The sequence below is a fragment of the Sminthopsis crassicaudata genome, chromosome 3 (assembly GCF_048593235.1).
Source record: "Sminthopsis crassicaudata isolate SCR6 chromosome 3, ASM4859323v1, whole genome shotgun sequence".
NCBI lineage: Eukaryota > Metazoa > Chordata > Mammalia > Dasyuromorphia > Dasyuridae > Sminthopsis > Sminthopsis crassicaudata.
In genome coordinates, this window is record NC_133619.1 from 155,269,838 (window position 1) to 155,296,843 (window position 27,006).

Sequence of the window (27,006 nt, forward strand, 5' to 3'; positions counted from 1 at the left end):
AAGCTTATCTTGTCTTTTCCCCTTTCTATTTTGTACTCTTCTTTCTTGTTTCTCTTGTTTCTCAGAGAACCCTAAACTTGCCATACCATGTCTACCACTATCTTTCACTGCAAATGGAAACAGATTATTTTCCATTATACTGTGAGTTCCTTGGAAACATAGACTGGTTTTTGTTTGTTTTATTGTTGTTGCTGTAGCGAGCTGTTGTCTCCAGAAGCTGCTGATCACTCTCTGGGAAGAGATCTGCTGTGTCAACTCAAATCTCTTGGACAGATTCTTCTTCCTGTAGTGAACCGTTGTCTCCAAGCAGTTGCTGTTAACTCTTGTCCAGAGAAATGACTTCCCTTCCTGCAGAGAGCCCCGTCAGGCCTGATGTAACGCAGACACTTCTCCTCTTTAACTCTTGTCCTTCTCCAGTCCAATCTTGCCTCTTTTATCCTCCCAGAGAATGGGCGTGGGATAATGCAAGGGCTTCTGGGAAGAACCACTTCAGCCAATGAGCTTGCTCCTTCTATCAAGTCAACCTGAGTTCTCACCTTGTAATTGTCCAGACAACCTGAATTCTTACCTTGTCACTGCCCAAACAACCTGAGTTCTCACCTAGTAATCCTAACAGTTGCTGTTGTTTGCCTTTTTTATTTTACCAGTATGTGCTTGAAATATAATAAACACTAATAAATTAAGTTGAATTGAATTCTCTGGATATTTAATAATAACTAGGATTCATACAATGCTTTAAAGTTTGCAAATTATTCATGTCATTCTCACAATAATTCCAGGATGTTAATGTTATTGTTATTATTGCCATTTTACAGATGAGGATACTGAAGCAAAGGTTAAATGAATTTCCTAGGGCCACACATAGAAAATATCTAAGACCAAATTTGAACTCAGATTTTCCTACCCCAATAGGAAGACTCAAAGATCTACTGTTTTGCTTACTATATCACCTTGCTCCGTAGCATTTGGACTTTGTCCCTTTTCAAATTTAGTTGTCCTGCTCTTCTTTCTCCTAAAACCCCTCTATTTGTTTTCCAGTGTGACAGCTTCCTATCTGATAAATTAATACCCATAAGGTTAATTATATTTAGTAATAAGATTGCCTATTAGGCATTCCAAGGGTGTTCGATTTTAATAAGGAATTAGGTATTAAATGTAATAGTTTATCAGGTCTCCATGAGCAACAAAATAGCCAAGTAGACATTTTTTTCTCATCCATTCAACCTCTCAGATCTCCCCTAAACAGAAATTGTGCGGCAAAGACAAAGCTACTTTAGTTATTTTCATGATCTAGGACACTAAGTATCCAAAAGAAGGTTAAAAAGAAACCCCCCAACCCACAAACTTATGCTTATTAATTCTGAGCTCATTCATCCCACATCCCATCCTATCCCATACAAGATTGTACTAGCAAACCCACAGATATGACATAGGCTTATATCAAAACCATGTCCAGCTTCATACTTCCATTGTCACAGAAAGTGGAAGTTTACTCTGGCCTCTACAGCTTGTTTAGCTAAGGGCAAAAGACTGCTGGGGGCTTCTACCCAGAAGCATCAGTACTGAAAAGCTTTGAATCAGCAGTGCCAGGGAAAGCAGACATTGAGGTGCTGGAACTGAACTAACAAACTATGAACAAGAGGAAATAAGACAGGTCACCAGAACAGGATGCTGTGAATGTAAGGGAGCTGTGTGGCACTCTACTAAGCCTAATGGAAGAGCCTAATATCCAAATGGAACCAGTTCTGACTTTTCAAAAGGCAGGTGGAAGAGAGACTTAGGCTGATGATCTATGAATTGCTCCCTGTAAGAGGAGGCTAGGATGCTTTGAAATCCAGCACACAGGAAAATTTTCATGGGGAGGGGGTTAGAAATGAATGACAAATAAAGTAAGGAAAAGTATCCCCAAAAAAACCTCCAAGTACCACAGATTCCAGGAAAAAGAAATATCATAATTTTTTTTTCTTTTTATTTATTTATTTTTTTAATTTTATAATTATAACTTTTTTTTTTGACAGTAGGTATGCTTGGGTAATTTTTTACAACATTATCCCTTTGCACTCCCTTCTGTTCCAAATTTTCCCCTCCTCTCCATCCCCTCCCCTAGATGGCAGGCATTCCCATATATAGTAAATATGTTATAGATACAATATAGGTGTGCAGAAACAACTTTTTTTTGTTACACAGGAAGAATTGGATTCAGAAGGTAAAAATAACCTGGGAAGAAAAACAAAAATGGAAACAGTTTACACTCATTTCTCAGTGTTCCTTCTTTGGGTGTAGCTGATTCTGTCCATCACTAATCAATTGGATCTGAATTAGATCTTCTCTTTGTTGAAGATATCCACTTCCATCAGAATACATCCTCATACAGTATTTTTGTTGAAGTGTATAATGATCTCCTGGTTTTTCTCATTTCACTCAGCATAAGTTGATGTAAGTCTCTCCAAGCCTCTCTGTATTCATCCTGCTGGTCATTTTTTACAGAACAATAATATCCCATAATATTCATATACCATAATTTACCCAACCATTCTCCAATTGATGGACATCCATTCATTTTCCAGTTTCTAGCCACTACAAAAAGGGTGGCCACAAACATTTTGGCACATACAGGTCCCTTTTCCTTCTTTAGTATTTCTTTGGGATATAAGCCCAGTAGTAGCGCTGCTGGATCAAAGGGTATGCACAATTTGATAACTTTTTGGGCATAATTCCAGATTGCCCTCCAGAATGGTTGGATTCTTTCACAACTCCACCAACAATGCATCAGTGTCCCAGTTTTCTTACATCCCCTCCAACATTCATCATTATTTTTTCCTATCATCTTAGCCAATCTGACAGGTGTGTAGTGATATCTCAGAGTTGCCTTAATTTGCATTTCTCTGATCAATAGTAATTTGGAACACTCTTTCATATGAGTGGAAATAGTTTCAATTTCATCATCTGAAAACTTGTCTGTTCATATCCTTTGACCATTTTTCAATTGGAGAATGGATTGATTTCTTATAAATTAGAGTCAGTTCTCTATATATTTCTCTTTGTATCTCTTGCTGTTGGATTTTGTTGGTAATGTATAAAAATGCTGAGGATTTATGTGGATTTATTTTATATCCTGTAACTTTGCTAAAGTTATGAATTATTTCTAATAGCTTTGTATCAGAATCTTTGGGGTTCTCTAAGTATACCATCATATCATCTGCAAAGAGTAATAGTTTGGTTTCCTCATTACCTACTCTAATTTCTTTAATCTCTTTCTCGACTCTTATTTCCAAGACTAGCACTTCTATATATTCTATATATTCAATATTGAATAGTAATGGTGAGCAACCTTGTTTCACTCATCATCTTACTGGGAAAGGTTCCAGTTTATTGCCATTACATATGATGTTTACTGATGGTTTTAAATATATGCTCCTGATTATTTTAAGGAATAGTCCATTTATTCCTATACTCTCAAGTGTTTTTAGTAGGAATGGATGTTGGATTTTGTCAAATGCTTTTTCTGTATCTATTGAGATGATCATATGATTTTTGTTAATTTGGTTATTGATATAATTGATTATGCTAATAGTTTTCCTAATATTGAACCAGCCCTGCATTTGGCATAAATCCCATTTGGTCAAAGTTTATTATCTTGGGGATGCTTTTCTGTAATCTTTTTTGCTAATATTTTATTTAATATTTTAACATCAATATTCATTAGGGATAATTTTTAACATAAATAAATCAAAATGAAAAATGACAATTGAAGGAAATGTGACCTCCAGATCTAGCAAATGAGTTTAGACATCTTTGAATAGATACTGAAAAATGATCTAACACTTGATGAGACAGAGAGCTTCACGGAAGTTGAAGAGAATATAAAACTACAATATCCTGTTGCTAATTTGTTTAAAAAGAAATGAGAATTATTAGAATAGAATTGATAAGTGGACACCAAAGATAGATGAGCAGCCCTGAAAAGGACTCATCAGGTCCTCATAGCAGAAGTGCTAGTCCTTCTTGAACATGCAATGCATATGTGCCCTTATACATAATAGGCACTATATAAATAATTATTCTCTTTCTCCTTAGTCAAAATCAATATCGGTGATCAGCTAAATTCAATTACAAATATTTTTAGTGATATTACTTTTTTGTGTAGTGTTTGGTTATTCATAAATTAAGTGAAGTCAAGAATATATAATAATAGTTGCCATTTATATATCATTTTTTAAAATATGGAAATTGTTTTACCTATGTATGTTGTCTCCTCCTAGTGATACAAAAAAAGGGAGAAGAGTGACCATTTATATAGTGCCTACTATATTCTAGTTACTAAAAAAAAAAAAAAAAAGCTCAGTGTTTTTGTTTTATTTTTTTTAAACAATTATTACCTCATTTGACAATAACACTGTGAAGCAGGTAGTTACCGCAGGTAGTATTCCAGTTTTGTAAATGAGGGAATGGATATTCAGAGGCTTGAAGAGATTTGCTATGTCACACAGCCAGTAAGCTCAATAAGCAGATTGTGTATTCAGTGCTCTTCTGATTTCCAGTTATATCATCTTTCCATTACCACTTCATGATTTTCTAATTGGTTGGTTGATTGTTGTCCTTCATTCTCAATGAGGAACAAAATAACACCATTATGTTAGAGTCATGTTTCAGTATGTCTGACTGAGACTGATCAGACCAATATGAGCTTGGAATGCTCTGCCACAGCTTGGATCCAAATAGTCCCTATGAACATTTGGGATGACTTCTCTAACATTGTGCATTTCATGTTTCCTCTGAGCTAATTCAGTTCTGTTTTGTTCATAAAGCACAACATCTTCTTTGATGAGGGTATCCCATGCTGAGTAGTTTTGTGTCAGTGTTTCCCATGCCATATAAGACCTTAGCAAAAGACTAGCATTGCATATAAGTGACCATTCATATTCAAATGCCACAGGAATATATTGGGACTCTAAAACATTGGTTTTTAAGGTTAGATTCCTACTTGCCTCTGATCTTGGGTTTAGCTTTTTATCATTTGCTTCAGTAAGTGTCGTTTGAGACAAGGAATTTGGGCTTACTCAGTAATGGTTCTTATTGGGATTCTCTGAAGCATAAGGAATTTAATGGGATAATATAGAAGAGAAAAAAATTAAATTATTTAAATTTAAATTATTTCCCTTAAAATTATTTAAAATTTCTTTTAAAATTATTTCCCTATTTGAATTATTTCCCTTAAAAGAGAGTTGTTCTTCACCAATAATGTTTTAGGGCTCAATTTCTTCTGGGGGAATCTATTTTGATCTAGAAATGCTTGTAGCAGTGGATAGCTCATAAGAGTGCAATAAGGCATTCCAAAAATATGCAAAGAACAAGAACCAAAGGGAATTTCATTTGTATGCTAATTGAGCTTCTGTTTGAACTGCTGCAAGGAGGCCCATCTCACTAGATATAATATTTTATTTATATATATATATATATTTAAAAGGCACATTGGTGCTTAATTGATATAATGCACAGCTGTCATGTTTTTAAATGCAGGTTTCTTCTGCCCCAAATCATGCTTCCATTCAGAATTTCAGGGTATTTTTGTTATTTTTTAATGAGAATTGTATGCCTATATCTTTCTATAACTTAGACATGAGCAGATTAATGTTCATATAAATCTATTCTTTGGCTACTCCTCAATATGTATTTGGCAAGTTCGATGTTCTATGTTTAACCAGCTGGTGTTGACATCTGCCACATGAGTTATGTTAACATTATGAGGTTAATGTTTGCAATGCATCATAGGATCATGGGATTTAGATTAGGAACCTAGTCTAAAATGTTGATTTTTGTAGATGAGGAAACCTTAGTTACTAGAGAACTTGAATGACTTAATTAGAATTATACCAGTAGTTGTGGTGTGGTACAACCCTTAGGAATGTTGTGAACTCTAACCAAGTCTATCCTGTTCCTATTGACAACCTTAACACACACACACACACACACACACACACACACACACACACACACACACACAGAAGTCAAATTTCTGAGATGACTGTTTTATTTTGTCAACATGACTAAACCTGGCTTTACTTGCCAAATCAGTAAGGATCCTGCAGATAAGGGACCCTTTGTTCCCCTGAGCAGATCACCTAGAAAAAGACTTGCCCTACAAATAACCTTTGTGATCAAAGCTGCCTCATTATCCAGTGTTAACATATCCCCCTTTCTGAGATCTATTATGTAATTGCTTAAACATAATGCTCATGCTCGTTTGTTCTCAGTTTAGACCCTCCCTACCTTCCCTACCTACACCCCACCTTTACTTCTGCTCTCCCTCTTGCACCTGACTTTTAAATGGAGTCCCTTCACTCACAGACTTCTACTAGATCAATTTGATTGACCTGTTTTTGTTTTTTTAATGACAACAAAGGGACTCCTTTGGGTTACAAGAAGCCTTTGTGACTTTTTCACATTCTGAATTGCTCTCCCAAAACCTGGCACTTCATCAGTTGCAAGCAAAAATAAGATGCAAATCCAGGTCCAATGATTAAAACTCAGTCAACTTTTTGCTGTGCTCAGTCTACCATATGGCTTTTCTTTTCCCCATATTTTGAATTTTAATGGATAGTTTTCATTAATTTCTTGATGCAACTGCAAATTGACAGATTTCTAAATAGGACCTATATTTTAGACTGGCACAAAAATTAAAGATTAAGCTTGGCCCAGAAGCTGTAAATGCAGGAATTCAGCAATTTTTATCAAATATTAATTTAGCTTGCTTGTAATTCTAGTATCTACTAAAATAGTTTGAAGCAAGATTTCACTAGCTCGATGTTATTTCCTGTTGGAAATAATAATGTGTGAGAATAAAAATTATTTGAATTTATTTCACACCTGTATACTAACTACTAATTTTGAATTTCATGATAAAGATCATCCTCAATCAAGTTTTATTTTTTTCAAAACAGCATCTTCAGAAGACCCAAGCATTGCAATGGGCTGAGTCTGAATTCTTCTAGGACCAAGCTAGAACCTGTTCCCCTAAAGGCCTCAGAACAAACAACACAAATAAATACTTTTTTATAGCCATTGCTGACATATTTTTGAAATGCTAAGGGCAGATATTTTTTAGCTATCAGTTTAGAATTCACACCTATTAAATTCTAAAATAATGATAAGCATCTTGTCTCAAAAAAGTGTGAAAACAAATTGAGATAAGGTGACAAAACATAATGTCTTTGTACTCCTAGACAAAAAATTCTTCTTAAAGTATAATCCTAAGGCATAATAATGCTATGAAAAGAATATATTTTCATGCAGAGTTTACTTTTTACATTAAAAATCATAGTTCTCCTATGGTTGCAAAAATACAACATTTTAAAATTTGCTTAGCTCCTGAGCTGTAAAGCTATAACTGATTTGGTATTATTTCTTTTCTTTTCAAAAATGTAAATTTCTCAAACTATTAGAAGTAGGTTCATAATTGTGTGAATTTTTTAAAAAATTAACTAAAGCTTGAAAATATAAGCAGGCCCTCTCTTTCACTTTTTTATAAGGAAAAGAAAAAGTGATACAGCTTACCACTTTCTCTGAGAAGTGAGCAGTTACAATTTTTTTTCCCCCTGAGGAGGGGAAAGTATTAAAATGTTAAGATAAAACTTTTAAGAGGATGTGGTAAGGCAGTCCCATTTTTATTAATTAATGGAATATATGAGTTTAAGATCATGGTTGTCTTAAAGTCTTTTTCATAATCAGTTTTAACAAAATATTTTATTCATTAATTCACTTTGAAAATATTTATTGAGCTCAATTGACTCAATTTCTAAATCATCAGCTTATTCAACTCAATAAACATTTATGAATCATTTATTATGTGCATGGCAGTTGGCTAGTCAATAGAGACAACAGTTAGCTAAATCGGTAATAGTTTCTCCTATCAGAGAATTTATAATCCAGTATAGAAATTGTAACACAAAATACAATATGATAATTAAGAACATAAAATAACTCTCAGATGCTCTGAAAAAATTTTGTGGAGAAAATGGAAAAAACCTTTTAGATAGCTAAAGATGTGGGGTTTTGTGTAACAAATGGCAGAATCTCATCCTATCATTGTTTCCTATCAGAAGGATAAAGCAAAAAAAATTAACTCCAATTTTATTTACTCTTTCAGTCTATGAGATTACTTGATATTGAATTAGATGTCAGATAGTCTGTTTTTTGCAATATTTCTGCAGGATATAAAGAACCATGCTATTTGTGTCATATACCTTATCTTTCCGGGTTTTGCAGGGAATTGGGGGAAATCACCTTTTATGCTTTGAACATTTGAAAGGAGTTTCGGAAGTCAAAGAAATGGAGTATTCAGAGTTATATTTAACTAAATTTGTTCAATATTGACATGAGGCATGAGATTTTGAGTCTATCATTTTAAAAACTTTTATAGCCTAAAAGAGTACATAAGATTGCAGTATTTAAAGTAATTTATTTCTCTGTTTTTTGGCATAATTTTCTTTATAAAATCTTTTCAGAAAGTCCAATCAGAGTTTAGATTGGTGAGATACCATAAATACTACTGCCAATAATTTTTAATAAGTTACCTTAATCAAACTGAAACTACACACTCTCTAAAGAGAGTCCAGATTCTGTTTCTATCCATAATTTGGATATTTGGATAACTGAGTTGACAAATTTTCTGTAATTTTGTTCTTTTAAAATAAATTTTATTATCTTTTGTTTTTATATTACTCAAATTTATCTCTCTATCCCTTCACTCCCTTTTCCGTGAGAACTATTTCAAAGAAAATAAGAAAGGAAAAAAAAGTCATTAAAGTCAATCAATATGAATGAAAAAAAAAGTCTGAAAATAAGTTCACTCTATTAAATTTCTGAACCTACTACCTTAGCAAAAGAAAGAGAAGAAAATTTTTGTTCATATTTCTCTTTGAGGCTATGCTTGTTCTCTGTAATTTTGCCACATTTATTTTTGATTGTTTTGTGATAGTTATTTTATATTCTTCAATGTAACTGATTCTCCCTTGTATTATCAAATACCATTTTGATTCTTCAGTGATATTGTGGTTTGGGCAGTACAATGTCACATGTCTATATATAACCATATATGCAAATAAATTCTACATATTCACTTATATATAGATACATATATCACACATGCATGTATATATGTATATATGCATATACATATGCACAATTATGCATATTATATATACACATATATAAATGTATGTGTTTTTCTTCTTGAGGTCTATAGAAGATTCATTGAGTAGTAAGACATTGCCACAAAAAATAAATTGTATATGTTTTTTGTTCATAATTCTTTACTCTAAAAGAGACTTTTGGAAACATTTTCTTATCTAGAATCTTCAATATCACCTGGCCACCTTTTTGTTGATTTTGTAAAGAAATTCTATGATGGAAATTTTAAACTCAGGATCATCAAATCTTCATAGTCCTTGTCCCAATATAATCCTGTCGGTGCTTTCTTATCCTTCAAAAGGCAGATTTGTGGTCATAAAAATCCACAGACAGAGCTTGCCTGTTTTTGTTTTTTTTTTTTACTTAAAAAAGGATAAGAAAATTGATCCATCCTTTGCCTGATCATAAGCTCGAGATCAGATCTGTATATTTATTTAGATATGTTTCTGAAATTTAGGGTCTTTACAGTAGCTTTGGGAATTATTGTTGGCTGTATCTTTATAAGATATATTAGACAGAAGAATTTCAGAATCTTAATGCATTGATAGGAAGACATTAAAAAAGAAGGAAGGATTTGCCATTTTGGAGGTACTTTTGGGGAATGGTGGGCTTTTATCTTAGTCAAGGGGAAAAGGAGGGTTGGAGGAAAAATTAAAGCTTTGAAGCGAAGCAGGGCGAGGCGGGGTAAAAAGTCTGGGAGATTATCTTGAAAACCCAAGTAAGACAGTAAAATCCCCCCAAAGCACCACAGATATGTGAGATTCTGTGCGGTGCACAGTTAGGCTCTAGGAAAAGAGATATAACAGTGGGGAGGAGGGATGGGTTAGATGTATCAACCTTAGGGCAAAATGAATGATGATCTTGACTGGATAAATTTTTTTAAAAGATTGTTTTTTATTAAAAAATATATTTTCAGTTGTCAGCTCTGTCATTATTAAGATTCCTAACTTGAGTTACCTTCTCTCTATTCTCAAAGATACCACCTTTGTTCAATCTCTTATCACTTTTCACTTGGACTACTGTTTGAGGCTTCTAGTTCCTCTTTTATTCCAGTGTCTCCTCTCTTCACTTTATTCTCCACCCAATTACCAAATTTATAACTCTGGGACACAGGTTTGACCTTGCATGTCAAGAAACTTCAGTGTCTCCCCATTTTCCCTAGGATGATCTTCAGTACTCAAACCTCATTCCAGACCTATTTCACATTACTATATCTTATGAACTCATGTCCAGTCAATTTAACTTACTTTTTACTCCCATAAGTGACATTTGATCTCCCACCCTTTTGCTTTTGTATAACATGTCTCACCTAGAATACTTCCTCTCTTTATAAATGCCCCTTGAATTCTTGATTCCATTCAAGTTTCAGCTCAAATGCTGGGGAAAAAATATTAGATGCTTTTACCAATTTCCCCAGTTTTTGATGCTTTCCTCATTCTGAAATTACCTTGTATTTCCTTTTTAAAAATTAAAAAAAAAAAAATGACATAGCTCTCTACAAATTGCATGCTTCTAATTAAATATAATTTCTTTTCTTTTTCTTTCTTCTTCTTCCTTCCTTCCTCCTCTCTCTCTCTCTTTCTTTCTCTCTCTCTGTTTTTTTTTTTTTGTTGTTGTTGTTGTTGTTGTTTTTTTTTGTTTTGTTTTGTTTTTTTGCTGAGGCAATTGAGGTTAAGTAACTTGCTCAGGGTCACACAGCTAGAAAGTGTTAAGTGTCTGAGCCAGATTTTAATTCAGATCCTCTTGACTTCAGGGCTGGTGCTTTATCCATTGCGCCACCTAGCTGCCCCCTAAATATAATTTCTTTAAAGGGAGATATTATTTCAGTTTTAATGTTTGTACTACTAGCACACAATAGGTGCATCTTGAATTAAATGCATTTAGAACTTAAAGGAATTATTTTTGTTCCATCATTTCAGTTGTATCTGATACTGCAAAGATACTGCAAGGGTTACCCATTTTCTTCTCCACCTCATTTTATAAAGAACTTTGCCTAGCAGCTACTATGTCCTTGAGGTCAGATTTGAATTCAGGAAAATGTCTTTCTGACTTCATTGCGCCACCTAGTGCTTATAAAACTTTTTGGCACTGAATTCATATGGTAGTCAACTGTCATCTGTAGTTTTGCTGTGCATAAATTACAAATTTCCTTTAGCCAGAAAGGCAATATGTCTTTCAATCCTTTGGTAGGCCACTATATCATGACTGATTGGAGATTATTTTTTATAAAGATAGATACTTCTTAATATTTAGTTTTTTCCCAGGTAGTAAACTGAATACTTGGGGAGAGAAATTAATATTTTCAGGTTTCTTAACTAAAGTACTGTTTTGTGGTCCTCTGCATCTCACAAACCTAATTAATTTTTTTATTTCTTTAGTCTATTACAACCAAATTAATCTCTTTATTGTCTCCTTCTTACAGTTTTCTTCTATTTCCTACGATGTGTCCCTGAACATGTCATTTTATAAAGTATGTGCCATTTCTTTGATTTTAAATATATTAGTCTTGTTCTACATGTCTAGGTTATCTTTAACCTGGCTCAAAGTTCATCTCTAAGAATCTCTTGATTGATGACTACTCTAATCACTTCTTTGTTAATATTTTCTAACAACTATGTCCACAATTTCATAGTCTTTTGTACTTTTTCATTACTTTTTCATTGTATTCAAGTTCCTTCATAAACATAAGATTTGCTTTCCTTACTGAGAATTTGACTGAAATATTGAATTGAATTCAAAATATATTCATTGAAAGCCTTCTCTTACCATGTAAGCCTTAGACTTTGAAATGTGTTACTATTGTATCTATCATCTACATAAACATATTTTCAAGATATCAAGATAAGACTCAAATATATGTTTGTTTTGCTGAGGCAATTGGGGTTAAGTGGCTTGCCTGGCTTCACACAGCTTGTAAGGGTTAAGTGTCTGAGGTCAAATTTGAACTCAGGCCCTCCTGACTTCAGGGCTGGTACTCTATCCACTGCACCACCTAGCTATCCCATGTTTACTTTTCTTAAAAATGATTAGGTTGAACTAAATCTTCTGAAAGGTCCCTTCCAGAACTTCCAGATGTAAACTAATCAGGAAAAACTATATAAAGTGAATTGTGGAGAGGATTATTGGAAGAAAGTAGGGTAAATCAGAAAATTCCAAAATCTCCAGATTTCTCCCATAACCAAGACAAAATAGTGTCTTAGGGAGAACTTAGAGTAGTAAAAACTAAATAAGAGTTGGGACAGAGTAATCTTTCTGGGACAACCAGAGAAGATCCAAAGAAAATCCCTGGATGGAGGTTTGACCTGTGTAAAATGTAAACTCCTCCGGGCTGCCTCCTCCTAAACCAGCAAGCAACCAGCCTCGGGGTAGCTCAGCTGGGAGGTAGCTTGGCCTTAGCCATAGGAATTTTCTCTGAACAGTCTCTGGACTGCCTCTTAACAATATGGCAGATTGATTATCTGAGCTGGAGATGATTGAGGGAACCTCTGTTGATAAGGGACACTAGGCCCAGCAGTACTGCCAAGACATACCCCTGGGCAAGAACCAGCAGATGCTCAGTGAGTGCAGAAGCAGTGAGGCAGTGATGTTGCTGGCTGTGGGCATTTACAGGAGGCCTGAGTTCCTAGTTTTGGTCCCAGACCAGAGGGAAGAACTGAAGGAGGACCTGAGACCAGAGGCGTCATTCCACACATCCCAAGACTGGAGGTGATTTATAATAACAAGCTCCTATTTAAAAGAAAGAAAAAAAAAAAAAAAAAAAAAGATACTTGCTGTGGTAGCACATATATTAAAATTGGAACAATGCAAAGAAAATTGGTCCCTGAGCAAGGATGATATGCAAATTTGTGAAGTATTCCATATTTTTTTAACAGCAACATTGTGTGGTGATCAACTTTGGAAGACTTTGCTTTTCTCAGCAATATAATGATCTAAGACAATTCCAAAAGCATAATGAAAAATGAGATCCATATCCAGAGAAAGAACAATGGAGTGCTAATACAGATCAAAGTTTATCATTTTCATGGGGTTTTTTGTTTGGTTTTGTTTTTTCTCTCATTTTTTTTCTCTTTTGATTCTTCTTTCATGAAATAACTAATATGGAAATATGTTTTATATGAGGGTACATGTATGGTCTATATCAGATTGTTTACTGTCTTGGGGAGGGGAAAAGAGAGGGAGGAAGAAAAAAATGAAAATAAAATTCTATAAAAGTAAATATTGAAAACTATATTTACTTGTAACTGGCAAAAAGTACTATTAAGTGTAAAAAAAAACACACAAATCATTTGTAGAGAAAATGGCAAAAAAATAAAATAAACATTTATTAAGACAAAAATGAACAGGAAAAGGAGAAAGAACCCAACCATAGAAAGTTACTATGAGAATAGAAAAATTAAGAGTTTGTCTTCAGAGAAAGATGCTGAAGCAAAAAACCGAAAAGCCTCTCCTACTCCAAAGAATAATGTTAAATGCCCACCTGCCCAAAAAGAATTCATAGAAAAACTTTTTAAGACTTAAACATCAAATAAGAGAGATTGAGGAAAAATCAGAATGATCAGACTATCTAAAACTATGATAAAAAGAATCTTTATAAAATAATACAAGAAATAATTTATGAAAATTATCCTGTAGTGTTACAACTGGGGGGGTGGGGGAGTAGAAATTTAAAAAAAATCTGCAGATCAGAGCTTGAGGTTCTATAAGAAACACAGGAATATCATAGTCAAATATCAAAAGTCCCAGGTGAAAGAGAAAATATGAAAAATAAAGAAAAACACATTCAAATGTGGCAGATCCACAATTAGAATCACATGAGATCTAGCAGCAGCTACCTTAAAAGACCACAAGTCTTGGAAGGTGAAACATAAAAAAGCAAAAGAATTGGGATTGCAGCTGAAAATATCATGCCCAGCAAAATTAAGTATAATCCCGAATGGGAAAAAAGAAAGAAATTTAATGTATTTCCAGACTTTAAAGATTTTGCAAAAACACCTGCACTTAAGAGAAAATTTAATTTATAAAATCCAAGAGAAATATAAGGTAAACTTTAAGGACAATCACAAGGAACTCAATACAAAAAAAGCTGCATACTTTTAATATATGAAAATGTAAACTGTATGTCTAAGATTGCTTTTCATTAGTAGTTAAGTAGCTCAAAAGAAGAATTGGGATAGAGCTGAGTATGATTTTATCTAAAAAGCAAAATCACATAGGAAAAGTAAAAAGAATAATTATAAAAATGAGATGCAAGAAGAAGAATTGACAGAGAAATTAGATGGGGAAGAAGGGGTGCTAGCAGTTCTGGAACACTTATTGAGGTTCAGGAACTCTTATTGAGAATGAAAAAAAGAGGAAATATGTGTGTGTGTGTGTGTGTGTGTGTGTGTGTCTAGAAGGATATAAAAGTCTTCTAAATTTATAAAGAAATAAGGGTGAGGGCATATAATAAGGGGAGTATAGAATGGTATTTAAATTATGGGGAATCTCATTATGTTTATTTTTTGCTGATTCTTTGAATAAAATATTGCTTTAAAAGCACTTCACCAACAAGTGTTCTTCCATGCATGTTCAATTCATGTGTGATATGCCTGGTATTCCTTCCCTAATGTAATTCCCTGTCTGGTCCATGGGCTTTCTACTCACTGTCTGGCTCACTTATCTTCATACTGTTAGGCCAGATCTCAGAGAGGGATCATTACCATTATATTATATTGGAATTCTTTCAGAATTCTCTCATATGGAGAAATGTGTTACGTGGAGAAATATGTTGACAGGGAGAAACAAGAATTTTATATTATCATTAACTAGTATTAGTAGTTCCTTTTATTAAGCCAGTGAACTGCAAAGTTCAGTCATTAGTCTTAGATGGCTCTGAGCAATATACTATTTGAATTCACCACTGTAGTTCTTGAGTTCCTGACAATTCACTCTCACTGCAGTCACTCAAAATAATTACACCATTAGATGATAAATATAAACACTTACCTAACAGTATGACAGCTGTAGATTTTGACAATCATAATATCTACATATTTCAAAAATGCTGAACACCACAGTACTCATTGCAGAATCCTGTACCATTCTACTGAAGACCTTTTCCAGGATACCAGAGATTGGAAAAGGAAGAACAATGTCATTAGTACTTAGTATGAATACATTTAGAAAGCTAGTTAGTATATCACATTTTATACATAAAGCTAGATCCCAATGTCCCCAGTATCTGTGAGAAAAAGTAGGCATGCATTATGGAATTTTGGAATGGAGATGCACAAGTGAGAAAAACTATGTGTACTCTAGATTGTAGACTTTTATATCGGGGGTCAAATTAATAGTATCAGGAGTGCACAAAAATACCTTTTTGCTAAATGGTCTGTATTTAGTCCATATAGTTCTCCTGCTGGACAAATTATCTTCTCTTATCTTCATAAACTTAGGAAGCATAGCCAGATTCTTTTAATCACCATTACCTTTAATAGAGCATTGAGAAAATGTTAAACTATTGATTTAGTTAGTACAGTTATTTCTTCCACATTGCAGCAAGGGGAGTGGCACCCTTATGATCAGGAAAATCTATATAATTTTTTTAACCTCTTTCATAGTAGAAGCCTGATTTTTTTTCTTTTTTTCTTTTATGGGTTTCTTATAATACCTTATTGCAAATTTTGGGTTAAATATTTGGTCATAGGCTTTCTGATATCTGCAGCTTCTGCAAAACTCCACCAGAATTTGTATTTAACATCTTCTGATGACCTCCAATATATTGAAATTGCAATAGGAAAAAAGCACAATGTGGAAAGGATAACTAATTCTCTTTAAGCCAAGGATCTAGAAAGTTCATTAGGCAGGTACTAGTTTGGGGTAATGCAGACAAACTAGGCCAGCTCTTTAGTCACAAGAATTCTACCTCTTCCTATCAGCTGTCATCTCAGTAACAAATCAGATAACCAAAACCTGGCTTTTCACTTGCTGTTTTTCTTTCTCAAACCATAGAGGAGTGAAGAGAATTAAAAGTACTTTCAAGAGTCTTTACCTCTCACACTTTGAATTGCATCAAAAGGCAATTCAGATGTCTACCCAGACAATAAGGAGCTAGTATCTAAACTTGTCAAGTTTCTCTCATGTTGCCATTTTTGCAGTTATGTCCATACATCACTATCACAACTGACTTTTTCACCTGCTTTTTTGAATTTTTGTTTTCTTAATTCTACATATATATATATATATATATATATATATATATATATATATATATATATATATATAAAATCATTTTCCTATCTAGGAATGTGAACAATTTAACCTTTAAATAATAAATATTTTCCCCTGTTTAACCTTTCTATGCTTCTCTTGAGTCCTGTGTTTATAGATTAAATTTTCTGCTATTTCTGGTTTTTCCAATAGCAAGCATCTTCAGTTTTTCTCAGTAAATCTCAAAACAATCTCAAATAAGGCCTGGAACTCAACAATTTGTTTTATGAGGATAAAAACACCACACACATACACACACACACACATACATGCACACACACACTCATACACACATTTAGTAACTTTTTTGCTTATTTAATCTTTCTAAAGTTTCAAATCAGTTAAGTGATTTATATTTTTATGATTTTTAATCTCCTAATCCTTAAAAATACTTACATGCAAATGAGCTGAGAGACCATAATCTCCCTTAGCTTCTGCCCTATCTCAGCCCAATTGGCATTATTAATATTCTATGCCTCTGAAAATTGCATTTCTTAACAACAATTTTTAGGATTTTAGTAATAAAACTTCACTTTATAGCCATCAAACTGTTGACCTATGAAAAGGGTATTGTCTGATATTCTTCCAAAGTTGATTTATTTCATCTTCTAGTTACAAAATAACTTTTCTTTATCTATTTCTTTCAGTAAATTGCTCATATCTTGAGGGGACAGTTATTTATATTAATTATATTAATGCATGTATTAAAATAATATAAAATTCTAGATAAATTGAAACATAGCATTAGCTTTGCTTAATAATACTTTGATTTTTGATATCAAATAATGCATAAAATATGCATATGACACACTTGTCAGAAGTAGTGGCCAAAAATGTTTGTGGCAGCTCTTTTTGTTGTAGCTAGAAAATGGAAGTTGAATGGATGTCCATCAATTGGAGAATGGTTGGGTAAATTATGGTATATTAAGATTATGGAATACTATTGCTCTGTAAGAAATGACCAGCAGGAGGAATACAGAGAGGCTTGGAGAGACTTACATCAACTGATGCTGAGTGAAATGAATAGAACCAGAAGATCGCTGTACACTTCAAAGCTGTATGAAGATATATTCTGATGGAAGTGGATATCTTCAACATAAAGAAGATCCAACCCACTTCCAGTTGATCAATGATGGACAGAAATAACTACATCCAGAGAAGGAACACTGGGACGTGAATATAAATTGTTAGCACTACTGTCTATCTACCCAGGTTACTTATGCCTTCGGAATCTAATACTTAATGTGCAACAAGAAAATGGTATTTACACACATATATTGTATCTAGGTTTTATTGTAACACATGTAAAATGTATGGGATTGCCTGTCATCGGGGGGAGGGAATGGAGGGAGGGGGGATAATTTGGAAAAATGAATACAAGGGATAATATTATAAAAAAAATTACTCATGCATATATACTGTGAAAAAAAATTCTAAAAAAAAAAAAAAAGAAGAAGAAGTAATGGCCAGTAATATGGAGAATGTCTTTTGAAGTCCAAAAGTTCAAAGGATTCCTAACAGATATTGAGCAATATTCCAAAATATTCATTTTTTTTGCAAATAAAATCATTTACTAAAATATTTTTTAATTCCTTAAAACTATTCATTTCTATTAAGGAAAACTGTCCCAATATTCTAGAAACAGAGGGAGAAATACTCATTGAAAGAATCCATTGATCATCTTTGGAAAGAAATCCCACAAAGAAAACCTCAAAGAACATTGATGCGAAACTCTGAAAATATAATCTAAAGGGAAAAAAAATTGCAATCTGCCAGACAAAAACAATTCAAATATCAAGGAGAAATAGTCAGGATTACTCAGGATCTGGCAATTTCTATAATAAAGGATCAGAAGTCCTGGAATACCATATTCTGGAAGGCAAAGGACCTTACAACCAAGAATTAACTACTCAGGGAGACTCTGCATCATCTTTCAATGAAGGAGATGGATCTTCAATGAAGTAAGAGATTTTAAATCATTTTTATGGGAAAAACCAGAAAAAGCAGAAAATTTAATCTACAAACATAGGACTCAAGAGAAGCATAGAAAGGTAAACAGGGGGAAATATTTATTATTTAAAGGTTAAATTGTTCACATTCCTAGATGGGAAAATGATAATCTATAATTCTTGAGAACTCTGTCACTGGGGCAGACAGAGGCGGACATCACATAGACTGAGAGTGTGGTTGTGAATAGACTTTGATGTGATTACATCAAAGAAAAAAGATATTAAGGGTCGGAGAAAGATCTGTACAGGAAAAAGTAAAGGGGAGATATAAATGGGACAATTAGATCATATGAAGATGTGTAAGAGACATATTACACTGGAGGGAAAGAAGTGAGGGAGATAAGCATTGCCTGAAGTGTGATCTCATCAATTTTGACTGTAAGTGGGAATAATCTAATCATTCAATTGGACATAGAAATTTATATAACCCTATGAAGAAGTAAGAAGAGAAAGAGGAAAGAAAAGAGAGGATCAGGATAGAAGCAAGGACAGAAACACTAGGGGGAAAGGTAAGAGAAGGAAGGAAGAGATTGTAAAAGATAAGGTAGTGGATGGACTGGGTTAAAAAAAAACTACTAAGAGAAGGGGAGAGGTGTGATAAAAGATAAGGTAGGAGGTTTTTTTTTTTGTTTTTTTTTTTAAAGCACAACTAACAATAGGATGGAAAGAAAGAACAAAAGTATATACAGGGGGAAAAACAGGTGGGAGGGAAATACAGAGCTTGTAATCATAACTATGAATGTGAATGGGATAAAAATCTCCCATAAAATGGAAACAAATAGCAGAGTGGATTAAAAAACAGTATCCTATAATGTGTTGTTTGACACAGAGAGATACATGCAAAGTAAAGGTAAAAGGCTAAAACAGAATTTATTATGCTTTAGCTGACATAAAAAAAAAAAAAAAGCAGGGGCAGCAATTCTGATCTCAGATAAAGCAAAAGTAAAAATGGATCTTATTAAAAGAGATAAGGAAGGAAAGTATATCTTGATTAAGTGTACTGTAAACAATGAAGTTGTAACAATACTAAATGTGTAGGCACCAAGTGGTAGAGGAGCCAAATTTCTAGAGAAGAGTTTAAGACAATTATAGGAAGATATAGAGAGCAAAACTATACTTCCCCTTTCAAAATCAAATGAATCTAATCACTAAATAAGCAAGAAAGAAACTAGGGAGGGTTAATAGAAACCTAGAAAACCTAGATATGATAGACCTCTGGAGAAAATTGAATAGGAACAGAATTTTTCTTAGCTGTACATGGTACCTATACTGACCATGCATTAGAGCATAAAAACTTCACAAACAAATACAAAAAGGCAGAAATAGTAAATGCTTCTTCTTCAGACCACAATGCAATAAAAATTATATTCAGCAAAGGGGTAGGGAAAGATAGACTAAAAATCAATTGAAAATTAAATAATCTAATTCTAAAAATGAGTGAGTCAAAAAAAAACAAAAAACAAACAAATCTCAGAAACAATCTATAATTTCATCCAAGAGAATTTCAATAATAAGACAACATACCAAAGAAGAGATTCATGAAATTGAAACTAAGAAAACCACTGAACTAATAAATAAAAGTAAACGTTGGTTTTGTGAAAACAACAACAACAATAACAAAGCAGATAAACCTTTGGTTAATTTGGTTAGAAAAAGGAAAGAAAAAAACCAAATCACCAGCACTGAAAATGAAAAGGTGAACTTACCACCAAAGACAAAGAAATTCAAGAAATGATTAGGAGCTATTTTGACTATTTTTAAATAGTCCCATTTTTAAAAAAGAAATTGAACAAGTCATTAATTAACTCCCTGAGGAAAAAAAAAAATCTCCAGGACCAAATGGATTCACAAGTGAATTCTACCAAACATTTAAAAAACAATTAATTCCAATACTATGTAAACTATTTGGAAAAATAGATAAAGAAGGGGTACTGCCAAATTCCTTTTATGATCCAAATATGGCACTGATATGTAAACCAGAAAGGGCCAAAACAGAGAAAGAAAATTACAAACCAATCTTTTTAATGAATATTGATGCAAAAGTTTAAAATAAAATATTAGTAAAGAGATTACAGCACCTTATCAGCAGGATAATACACTATGACCAAGTAGGATTTATACCAGTAATGCAGGGTTGGTTCAACATAGAGAAAACTATTACTTAATCAACCATATAAATAACAAAACCAACAAAAATCATGTGATAATCTCAATAGATGCAGGAAAAAAACCTCTGAAAAATATAGAATCAATTCCTATTAAAAACACTAGAGAGCATAGGGATAAAGAAAGCTTTACTTAAAATAAGCTGTATCTATCTAAAACCTATAGCAAGCATTATTTTTAATAGAGAGAAGCTGGATACATTCCCAATAAGATCAGGGATGAAACGCGGGTGTCCATTATCACCACTATTATTCAACTTTTACTAGAAATGTTGGCTTTAGCAATAAGAAAAGAAAAAGAAATGAAAGGAATTAGGCTAGTCAATGAGGAGATAAAACTATCACTCTTTGCAGATGATATGATGATATACTTAGAAAATCCTAGAAAATCATCCAAAAGCCTTCTGGAAGCAATTCACAGCTTTAGCAAAGTTGCAGGATATAAAATACTCATTATTTCTATATATTATTGAGAAAGCCCATAAGCAAGCTATAGAAAGATAAATTCCATTTAAAGTTACCTTAGACAAAACAAAATCCTTGGGTATCTACCTGCCAAGACAAACCCCAAAACTATATGAACAAAGTTATAAAACACTTCTCACACAAATGAAGTCATATCTAAACAATTGAAAAAATATTAATTGCTCATGGCTAGACTAAGCTAATATAATTTTTTTAAATGACAATTTTGCTTAAATTGGTCTACTTGCTCAGTGCCATACCAATCAAATTGCCAAAATATTATTTTATAAAACTAGAAAATTTTTTAACCAAATTCATCTGCAAGAGCAAAAAATCAAGAAGATCAAGGGAATTAAGGAAAAAAATTACAAAAGATGGTGGTTTAGCAGTACCAAACCTAACACTATATTACAAGGCATTAGTCATCAAAACCATTTGGTACTGGCTAAGAATTACACACAACATCATAATCAAGGCCTATCGCAATCCAGTTTTTGATAAACCCCCAAACTCCAGCTTCTGAAATTAAAAACTCACTATTTGACAAAAACTGCTGGGAAAATTGAAAAAATAATATATGAAAAAGCATACATCTCATACCTCATACCGAAATAAGATCAAAATGAGTACATAATTTGGGCATAAGGGATGATACCATCAACACATTAGGAGAACAAAGATTAATTTATCTAGCAGATTTTTCGAGATGGGAGAAATTTATGACCAAAGGTAGAGAGATGGAACTCTGGAGAAGTATACTTGAAACAAGGTGTTAACTCAATGGAATTGATAAGATGATGATTCTCCAGTATACATATATACTTAGTACTTAGCATGGTGATGTAATGGTTCTCTAAGTTCACACATAATCAATATGCTATAATGATGTAATTACAATAAGATATATGAGGACTAACAAGGACTGGAAGACAGATATTCTATCTTTGATTAGCCTCACAGTGGCTCTCCTTCCTCCTGCACTATGGGGAGACTGGTTCAGACTGGGGGACTGAAGGAGATAATAAAGACTTTGGACTCTATTCATGACCATTCTCGTGGTATCTATCCTTGTAAGACCAAGGCTGGTCCCAAGGCCCTCCAGAAAGCTAGCCTAGACATTACAACTAAAGAACTACAAAACATTATGAAAGGCAAAATGGACAACTTTGTTTACATTGCGGTTTTTTGCACAAACAAAACCAACAGAAACAAGTTTAAAAGGGAAAATTAGGATTAAAATGGGAAAAAAAAATCTTTACAGCCAGTGTTTCTGATAAAGAAATCATTTCTAAAATATATAAAGAACTGTGTCAAATTTATAAGAATAAGAAATCATTCCCCAATTGATAAATGGTCAAAGGATTTGAACACTATTCAGATGACAAAATTAAAGCCACTTATAGTTACCTGTAAAAATGCTTTAAATCACATGATTAGAGAAATGCAATTTAAAACAATTCTTAGGTACCACTTCACACCTCTCAGATTGATTAACATGACAGGAAAAGATAATGATAAATCTTGGAGGGAATGTAGGAAAACTGGGACACTAATGCATTATTGGTGGGGTTGTGAAATGATCCAACCATTCTGGAGAGCAATCTGGAACTATCTACAAAATTGTGCATATTTTTTTACCCAGGAGGGCCATTCCTGGGTCTGTAGCCCAAGAAAATCATAAAGGAGGGAAAAGGATCCATATGTGCAAAAATTGTTTCTAGTAGCTCTTTCTATGGGAATGGTTGAACAAGCTGTGGTACATGAAGGTAATGGAATATTATTGCTCTATAAAAAATAATGAACAAGCTGATTATAGAAAGACCTGGAAAGATTTACATGAATTGATACTGAGCAAAACAAACAGAACCAGGTATACATCATACAGAATAACAGCAAGAATGTGTGATCAGCTATGAAAGGCTTGGCTCTTTTCATCAGTTCAGTGATTCAAAGCAATCCCAATAGACTTTGGATAGAAAATGCCATCTGCATCCAGAAAAAGAACTAAGAGATTGAATGTAAATCAACACATGCTATTTTCCCTTCTTTTTTCTGTTTTTTTTTTTTTTATTTTTTATCTTTTCCATGTTTTTTCCCTTTTGCTCTGATTTTTTTCTCAAAAAGGGAATTATACAAAGACATGTATAATACTTCATAGAATGAGAAAATGTCCTTATTTTTTTACTTGTATACCACTACAAGGAATACCTTCAATCAATGAGATCATATATCTTGGTAATACCAGCATATTTTGAATGATAATACCCACATATTCTGAAGTCTCCTCCATAATGTCTTAGATATAGCCCTTTTAGATTATGAACCCACATACTTCTTGAAGGCCCTTTAAGAGAGCTGAGCATATATAGTTGAGTCAAACTTTAAAAAAAAAAAAAAAAGGCATTGGACCTGTTGTATGATTGACCTTAGGTCAAAGATCACATAATACAAAAGTTGAAAAATCTTCTCTAAGTGTCCCATAACCACTGTTTTTAAAGGCACCAATGTCTCTTTGGGGTTTGTCCTATATAATTAATTAAATAAAGCAATTATATATATATTCTAATTAAAAATGAAAATAGTGACTATACTCAGTAGAATAGACAGCCATGCTTAGCATTTTGGGCCATTATGAAATTCTTGTTTTGTTTTTATTTAGTTCAGATCAAGTTTTCAGAGAAGCTAAAAAAAATTCTCTGAAAAAAAGAACTCATTTATTATAGTATATTATTCAGACAACAGTACTTAGTGACAGTATATTGATTCTATTGGTTCTGGAAAAATAATGATAGTTCTTCTCATTTGTTTCATATAAAAATGGACATAATAAAAATGATAATTAATTTTAGACTTTTTCAAGGTGTAAAGCAATATATAAATGATCGTTATTATCATTGTTATTTAAATGCTCACTTGTAGGCCCATAAATGTTTATTTTAGAATTTCAAATTTTATTTTTTATTTGTATTACATCTTATTTTGAAAAGCGTCTGCCTCTAATATTTGGCAGCATCATTTAATGGATGAATAATTGACCTTAAAGTCATAAAAACCTAGCTTCAAGTTACACTTTTGTCAGGTGCTGGCTTTGTGACTCCAATCAAGTCATTTAATCTCGTGTTAGTTGTCTACAATTTTAAAAACATTGGTTATAGGACACTTTATTAATCTGCCTTTGGTAGAAGGAGTTTCCTCAATCAGAATATGTCTCAACTAATGGAATCACAGATCCTCTCATCATTCTTATGATCTGTATTGGGCATTTTGCTGTTAAAAATAAATAAACAAACAAAAAACTACAGAACATTATATTTAAAAAAAAAAAAAAAAACAACTAAACAACAAACAAAAAACCTGCTTTTGAATGTAAGGTCTCACTGAAAACTTACATGATTTCTCATTTATTTTCAGTATTACTTGAACCTCTTTTAATTAAGCTGGTGAAATAATCTTTGTTATTTTTTTTTAAGGATTATAATTTGGGAGTATAGTTTGAGATCTACTCTTGCTAGGTCCTCTTCCTTTCATTTTCCCCTACTTTGTTTCCATTAAGATTCTTGATATTTTTTCAACCACATGAATTTTGTTATTATCTTTTCTATTTTTATAAAACAATTCTTTGGCAGTTTGACTGGCATGCCATTGAGTAAGTAAATTCATTTTAGGCAATATAATCATTTGTGTTCCATTGTCTTATATGGGATCAACATATCTACAAATTAACATTTCTCCAATTATTTAAATCAATCTTTATTTGGGTAAAGATTATTTTGATATTATGTTCATATAGTTCCTATAATTGTCTTGGGAGAGGCAGGTCCTAAGTGTTTTGTGATATTTCTAGTTATTTGAAATGAAGCTTCTCTCTTTCTATTTCTTTTTGTTGGAGTTTGTTAATAATATTTAGAAGTATTGATAATTTTGGGGGTGTATATCTTGAAACATCACCAAAGTTGTTAATTTTTAGTTCTTTTTTTAGTGTTCCCTAAATAAGCCTTCTTTTTGTTTGTAAAAAGTGAGATTTTTTTTCTCTTTCTATATAAATTCCTTTAATTTATTTTCTAGTACAATATTGAATAATAATAACGGAAATCCTTGCTTTATCCCAAACTTATTGATTTTATTTAGATTTCTGGTTTATAACTATTATAGATAACACTTAACTCTTAATTTTAGGTATATACTACTTATCTTTTAAAAATAAATTCTATTTCATCTATACTTTCAAGTTTTTTGGTTTTTGGTTTTTGGTTTTTTTTTTTTAGTTACAGGTGTTATATTTTGCCAAAAGCTTCTGCCTCTATTGAAATAATAATTTGATTTTTGTTGTTTTTGTTATTGATGTGATTAATTCCATTTATAGTTTTTCTTATATTCAATCAACCTTGCATTTCTGATGTAATACATTGCATTAATCTTCTTGCTAGTGCTTCATTTAAAATTTCTACATTAAAATTCATTAAGGCAATTGCTCTATAGTTTTTTTCTCTATTTTGGCCTTTTCTAATTTAAGTATCAAAACCACATGGAATTTGGTAGTATTCCTTTCTTTAGTTTTTTAGCTATTATAGTGTTGAATGTAATTGTTCTTTAAACATTTGGAAGATTTTGCAGGAAAATTCACTTAGAGTTTATTTTTTCATAAGAAGCTTATGACTTTTTAAGGGGTTATTTAAATTGTCAATTATCTCTTCCATTGATCTAGTCAATTTTTATTTTCATCCATTTAACTTAGATTGTAAATTTTATTAGTATATAATTGGGCAAAATAACTCCTAATAACTGGTCCAATTTAATCTTTTTTTTCTTTTTCTTTTTTTTTTTCTGAGGCTGGGGTTAAGAGATTTGCCCAGGGTCACAGAGCTAGGAAGTGTTAAGTGTCTGAGATCAGATTTGAGCTCAGGTCCTCCTGAATTCAGAGCTGGTGCTCTATTCACTGCGCCACCTAGCTGCCCCCAATTTAATCTTTTTAAATTCAGCATTTCTCCTTTTTATTTTTGATGCTGATAATTTGCTTTGCTTCATTCATCAAGTTTATTTATTTAATTGTTATTTTCATACCACTAGCTCCTAGTTCTATTAGTTCTAGGTTCTTTCTTTCTTTCTTTCTTTCTTTCTTTCTTTCTTTCTTTCTTTCTTTCTTTCTTTCTTTCTTTCTTTCTTTCTTTCTGTCTGTCTGTCTTTTCTTGATTCCAATTAATTCTTGGCCATCACAAATATAGCTATTATTAATATTTTTGTACAAATAGGTCCTTTTTCTTCTCTTTTTTCCTGGATGTCTTTAAGATATAAACGTATTAGTAGTGTTGCTGGATCTAAGAGTATGCACAGTTGAATATGAACATAGTTCCAAATTGCTCTCCAGAATGGTTGGGTCTGTTCCCAACTCCACCACAGTATAGTAGTGAACCAGTTTTCCAAATCCCCTCCAAAATCCAATGTCCTCCCCCCCCCTCTCTCTTTTTTTTTTTTTGTTATATTAACCAATCTGATAGGTATGAAGTAATACTTCAAAGTTGTTTGAATTTACTTTTTTTTTCCCCTGATCAATAGTGATTTAGAGCATTTTTTTTATTTGATTATAGATAGCTTTGATTTCTTTTTCTGAAAATCTGTTCATATACTTTAGCCATTTATCACTTGAGGAATGATTTATATTTTTATAAATTTGACTCTCCATATATTTCAATCTCTATATAGTTCTCTATATAGTTGATAAATGAGGACTTTGTCAGATACGTGTTGCAAAATTCCCATCATCACTCTCCTTTTCACTCTTTCCTTATAATTTTGGTTGCCCCAGTTTTGTTTGTGCAAAAACTTTTAAATTCTATATAATTAAAATTATCTGTTTTACATTTTATCATGCTCTCTATCTCTTCTTTGGCCCTATTTTTTTTTTTATTTATAAATCTGACAGATAAACTGTT

The 27,006-nt window shown here is 32.6% G+C and overlaps 1 protein-coding gene and 1 pseudogene across 1 annotated transcript in view; both read left to right on the forward strand.

Annotated features, from left to right (window-relative positions):
- The window catches only part of ITGBL1 (integrin subunit beta like 1), a 372,203-nt gene that overhangs the window by 219,409 nt on the left and 125,788 nt on the right, over positions 1-27,006 (forward strand). The window lies entirely within an intron of this gene.
- On the forward strand, positions 12,957-13,054 carry LOC141565177 (U6 spliceosomal RNA; annotated as a pseudogene).